The following is a 6,000-nucleotide window of genomic DNA, read 5'->3' as shown; positions in this document are numbered from 1 at the left end:
GAGAACTTGACTGAATCCTGATGTACACATTGAATCCTGATGCCACTGAATTTGGGAATGTTTCCTCATACAGTATTTAGATACAGTATGATAAGGTAGAGACAGTCAATCATTTTTGTTTCAACGACTGCTTGTCCATTTTGATATTAGCTTTTTGATCTAAGTGAGAGCGTCTGCTGGCTTCTCATGGTGCTTTGGTTGCCTCCTTGTGGTCGTACGGAGAAAATAGATCATACCGATGTTGCTTGACAAATTTAGATTGGCTCAACCACCTGATATTGTATGTTTAAAGCCCCTTATACAATTTACACTTCCACTAATGGCGTTGACTACAACCTTTGGGCTGAAACAGATACATTAGCTTTACCTTGTGGCAGTGGCGGTTCTAGACCATTTCAACTGGGGGGGCCAAGCTGGGGCCAGTTGTACTGTTAGAGGGGACAGTTACATAAGACGTTATTGTTGTCATAACGTTTTCTTCACTGCATTGCAGGCATCAGCAGGCAGAAGATCATGTTCATAATCATTAGTGTTCCGCGTTGCCAGTGTCTAATAACGGATGTAAAAAAAGAACCATAGCAAAAATGTGTTATATAAAAATTATTTCATACTCCACATTTAGGGGGCCCAAAATTGTTGTCACAGGGGCACTGCCCCCCCCAGAACCGCCTCTCCAGCAAGTGTGTGCATGTGACATGGAGACAGGGGCTGAAAGCGGGATTAAGATGGTGGATGAGAGAGAGAGAGAGAGAGAGAGAGAGAGAGAGAGAGAGAGAGAGTGCACACGCACCGACCCGTTCATGTCTGTGTAATTGACATAGTAAATTACGATGTTAAGAGTTACATTTTTCTCACGGTTCGTACTTTTCCCATGTCATCCTCATTTCTGATACCATCACAAAAGAAATCTGTGCTGTCCAAATTTCATTTATATTTCTCTCTCAGAAATTATGTTAATCTGTTGTTCATATATTGAACCATCCGTTCCAGTAAACTCCTCTGCTTTGTTGAGGGTGTAAGGATTTCTAAATAGAGATTTTACATGTGAGAGAGAAATAAAGCACATTGTCCTAGACCTACAGAGTGATTCTAATGAGGTGTCATGTTAAATGGACTTGACATTGACTAGTAGAGATACAGGAAGATAAGTATCACATTCTTTGTTTTTTCCAGAGTCATCAGTATCCCTACACAGGAGCAGTGCCTTCAGAAAGTATTAATCATCCTTAACCTATTCTACATGTTACAGCCTGAATTCAAAATGGATTAAATAGATTTTGTTTTCAACCATCTACACACTATACCCCATAATGACAAAGTGAAAACATGTTTTTATACATTTTAGCAAATTTATTGAAAATGAAATCAATAAATATGTCATTTATATAGGTATTCACATGCCTGAGTCAATTCTTTGTAAAAGCACCGATGACAGCGATTACAGCTGTGAGTCTTTCTGGGTAAGACTCTAAGAGCTTTCCACTCCTGGATTGTGCAATATTTGCCCATTATTATATTTTTTTTTTTATCAAGCTCTGTTAAATTGGTTGTTGATCATTGCCATAGATTTTCAAGCAGATTTAAGTCAAAACTTTAATTCAGCCACTCGGGAACGTTCACTGTCTTCTTGGTAAGCAAGTCCAGTGTAGATTTGGCCTTGTGTTTTAGGTTATTGTCCTGCTGAAAGGTGAATTCATTTACCAGTGTCAGATGGAAAGCAGACTGAACCAGGTTTTCCTCTAGGATTTGCTGTGCTTAGTTCCATTCTATTTATTTTTTATCCTGAAAAACTCCCCAGTCCTTAACTGTTACAAGCATACCCATAACATGACGCAGCCACCACTATGCTTGAAAATATGGAGAGTGGTCCTCAGTAATGTGTTGTATTGGATTTGCCCCAAACATAAAATGTTGTATTCAGGACAAAAAGTGAATTGCTTGCCACATTTAGTTTTTTATTATTTTAGTGCCTTGTTGCAAATAGGATGCATGTTTTCAAATATATTTGTTCTGTACAGGCGTCCTTCTTTTCACTCTGTCAGTTTCTTTATAGTTACTGGGTTCATTGATACACCACCCAAAGTGTAATTAATTTCTTCACCCTGCTCAAAGGGGTATTCCATTTGTTAAATTTTTTTTACCCATCTAGCAATAGGAGCCCTTCTTTGCAAGGTATTGGAAAACCTCCCTTTGTGGTTGAATCTGTGTTTAAAATGCACTGCTCGATGCAGGGACCTTACCACACACTCTGTTCCACACACATACACTCTTTGTGGACAACAGTATCCCACCAATATCACCTGCTGAATGCTTTTCCTTTTTAAAACATAATTCTTGCTTGGGCCTTATTCGTAAAGCTGTGTTCTTAAACGTGTGTGTGCCTGTACATAGTTTTTACCTTATGTGTGTGGAACAGAGATAAGGTAGTCATTAAAAAATGTTATGTTAAACACTATTATTGCACACAGAATGAGTCCATGCAACTTATGTGATTTGTTAAGCACATTTTTACTCCTGAACTTATTTAGGCTTGCCATAACAAAGGGGTTGCATACTTACTGACTCAAGACATTTAAACTTTTTATTTTTATTAATTTGTAAACATTTTGAAAATGTGTGTGTGCATGCGTGTGTGTGTGTGCATGTGTGTGCATCTGTGTGTGCGTGTCTGGGTATGATTGTCCATGTGTCAGTCTAAGAGGCCAATGAGCATCTTCCTTAGTGAAAACAGAAAGCTACTTCTGAGAGACACAACCTCAGTGTTACAATACAGTTATACTCATAATACATAATGGTGAATATAAATGTTCATTGTAATCAAAGCGCCTCATTTTGCTTAAAGCCACAGATCACCTCTGTGATCATTTGAAATCCCCTCTACAATCTAAATGAAGCCATACTTTGCATCAGTCAGTGCACTCATTCAAAAGCCATGGGAAGAAAAGAAAATGAACAGTGATAACTTTTAGACAAGGGCGTAGTAGTAGCTGGAACTACATAATTATCCCACCATGACAATGTAAGTTAAAACGTATTCATTATGTTCTAGTTCTGGTAAAAAATAATAGCTATAGGTAACATATCAGGAAGATTACAATGGATATCTCAAAGCCTGGAAATGTTGATTATATGTGTCTTTTAGACACTATTGCATGTGTAGCCTATTGATCTGTCTGCCTTTGCAGGCAGTAAGGCAAAGTGTTAGTCATAACTTTCTACTACAAATTACAGATAATTGAAAATGTGTTTACTCTGTTGTTTTCATCAGTCTAGCTAGCGATGGAATTTAATTGTATTTAAATAGAAAAAATAAGAACTCCCAGATTAAGGTAATGCTGATGGATGCAGACATTATACGATTGATCATCACATTTTTAAGAGAACAAAGTGCTAAGAAAAGGAACATGAGGTCTCGTACTGCATTAGTGGTCAGTCAACCTCTAAGTATATGTAGGTGTTTCCTATGCATTTCCTGATATATCTAGTAGGCTTGCTTAGTTCGGTTTCAGGGTTGGTTATGAAAGGCCTAATTTAGGAATCAGATTTGTTCAGATTTGCTTTATGCTATTTTGGTGTGATGGCTGCAAAGAAGAAATCTTTACTTGTCAGTGTTCCAAACGGGAAATTATTTGGCTTTTTACCTAAACCTGCAAACACCATCAGATAGAATTCATAACAAGCAGCGCACTGGGTTAGTCAGATTTTATGAAATAGAACAGATTAACTTGAATGACATTCACTCTCATGGGATGGGTTGCCAAAAATAACTAACTGAATGCCACACTCTAATAAGCCACGAGTATGACAAAATGTGTAGAATTGCAGGAAATTAGCTTTTAAACAGCAACAGTTTCTCTCAGCCTCATGACAAAATGTGTAGAATAGCATGAGATTAGCTGTAAAACTGCACATTTTTATCTTTGCCCCATGCATTAACATTTCTACAGGCTTTACGAGGGGAAGAACTGTTTCATGTTCAATATTGTGCAGCAATACTTACTCTGTTGTAATCTTGTTTGAATATAAAGAATGTAAAAAAAAACAGTAACTATTAATAGATACTATTTGAATTGTGTGGATAATAAAACATTTATCGCAAATTCTCATAGTCCTTATGTAGGTACCATTCAAGTAAAATACATCTCATCTAGTGGATCTTGGTGAACACTGACATGTTTAGAGTGTAAAAGAGTGTAGTAATCAAGCTCTCAGTCAATGTCAGTGGAGCGTTGGTGACACTGGGACCACTCAGGGAAACCTGTGGATGGAAGAGATGTGACATCACTTGAGGTTTTGTTGCGGCTGTTATAAAGCAAGTCACTGAAGCCCATCACTCACTATGGTCCTGTTTCAAACTCAGATCCTATTAAGAAAAGTCAAGCAATTCAGCAAATGACTCAGAGCTTGAGATATCTGACAGCCGTAGAGCATGCACAATCTAATTTCCATTTGTACAGTTTCTGGTTGCTCCAGTTACATTGAGAGTTTATATTCACCAATAGGTAGTGCAAGATAATAATGCATTATTGAAAAAAATAATGAAGGTCCTCCAAACGTATCAAATGCAACCTTTTACAGTGCATTCGGAAAGTATTCAGACCCCTTGACTTTTTCCACATTTTGTTTCGTTACAGCCTTATTCTAAAACGGATTAATTAGTTTTTTCCCTCATTAATCTACACACAGTCCAACAATACTGACAAAGCAAAAACAGTTTTTTAGATGTTTTTACAAATGTATATAAAAAAAAAGCAATTGGCAGGGATTACATTCTCGAGTCTTCATGGGTATGACACTACAAGTTTGGCACACCTGTATTTGGGGAGTTTCTCCCATTCTTCTCTGCAGATTCTCTCAAGCTCTGTCAGGTTTGATGGGGAGCGTTCCTGCACAGCTATTTTCAGTTTCTCTCCAGAGATATTCAATCAGGTTCAAGTCCGGGCTCTGGCCGGGCCACTCAAGGACATTCAAAGACTTGTCCCGAAGCCACTCCTCTGGAGCAGGTTTTCATCAAGGGTCTCTCTGTACTTTGCTCCATTCATCTTTCCCTCGATCCTGACTAGTCTCCTAGTCCCTGCCACCACCATGCTTCACCATAGAGATGGTGCTAGGTTTCCTCCAGACGTGGCACTTGGCATTCAGGCCAAAGAGTTCAATCTTGTTTCATCAGACCAGAGAATCGTGTTTCTCATGGACTGAGAGTCCTTTAGGTCCCTTTTGGCTAACTCCAAACGGGCTGTCATGTGCCTTTTACTGCGGAGTTGCTACAGTAAAGGCCTGATTGGTGGAGTGCTGCAGAGATGGTTGTCCTTCTGGAAGGTTTTCCCATCTCCACAGAGGAACTCGGGTTCTTGGTCACCTCCCCGACCCTTCTCCCCTGATTGCTCAGTTTGGCCAGGCGGCCAGCTCTAGGTGGTTCCAAACTTCTTCTATTTAATAATGATGGAGGCCACTGTGTTCTCGGGGACCTTCAATGATTCAGAATTTTTTTTTGTACCCTTCCCTAGATCTGTGCTTCGACACAATCCTGTCTCTGAGTTCTACGGACAATTCCTTCGACCTCATGGCTTGGTTTTTGATCTGACGTGCAATGTCAACTGTGGGACCTTATATAGACAGGTGTGTACCTTTCCAAATCAAGTCCAATCAATTGAATTTACCACAGGTGGACTCCAATCAAGATGTAGAAACAATTCAAGGATGATCAATGGAAACAGGATGCACCTGAGCTCAATTTAGTCTCATAGCAAAGGGTCTGAATACTTATGAAAATAAGGTATTTCTGTTTTCTTTTTTTTAATACAATATACCTGTTTTCGCATTGTCATTATGGGGTATTGTGTGTAGATTGATGAGTGAAAAACATAATTGTATCAATTTTAGAATAATTTTACGAATGCACTGTATTCCGTTTCACAGCTTTAATGCTTAACCTTCTGTTGGTTGGTTCTAACGGTTTGACCACTGAGTAATGCTGCATGCCGTAGCTTCCTTTCCCAC

Source organism: Salmo trutta, chromosome 26, assembly GCF_901001165.1.
Source record: "Salmo trutta chromosome 26, fSalTru1.1, whole genome shotgun sequence".
Classification (NCBI taxonomy): Eukaryota; Metazoa; Chordata; class Actinopteri; order Salmoniformes; family Salmonidae; genus Salmo; species Salmo trutta.
Note: the sequence above shows the minus strand (reverse complement) of the source record.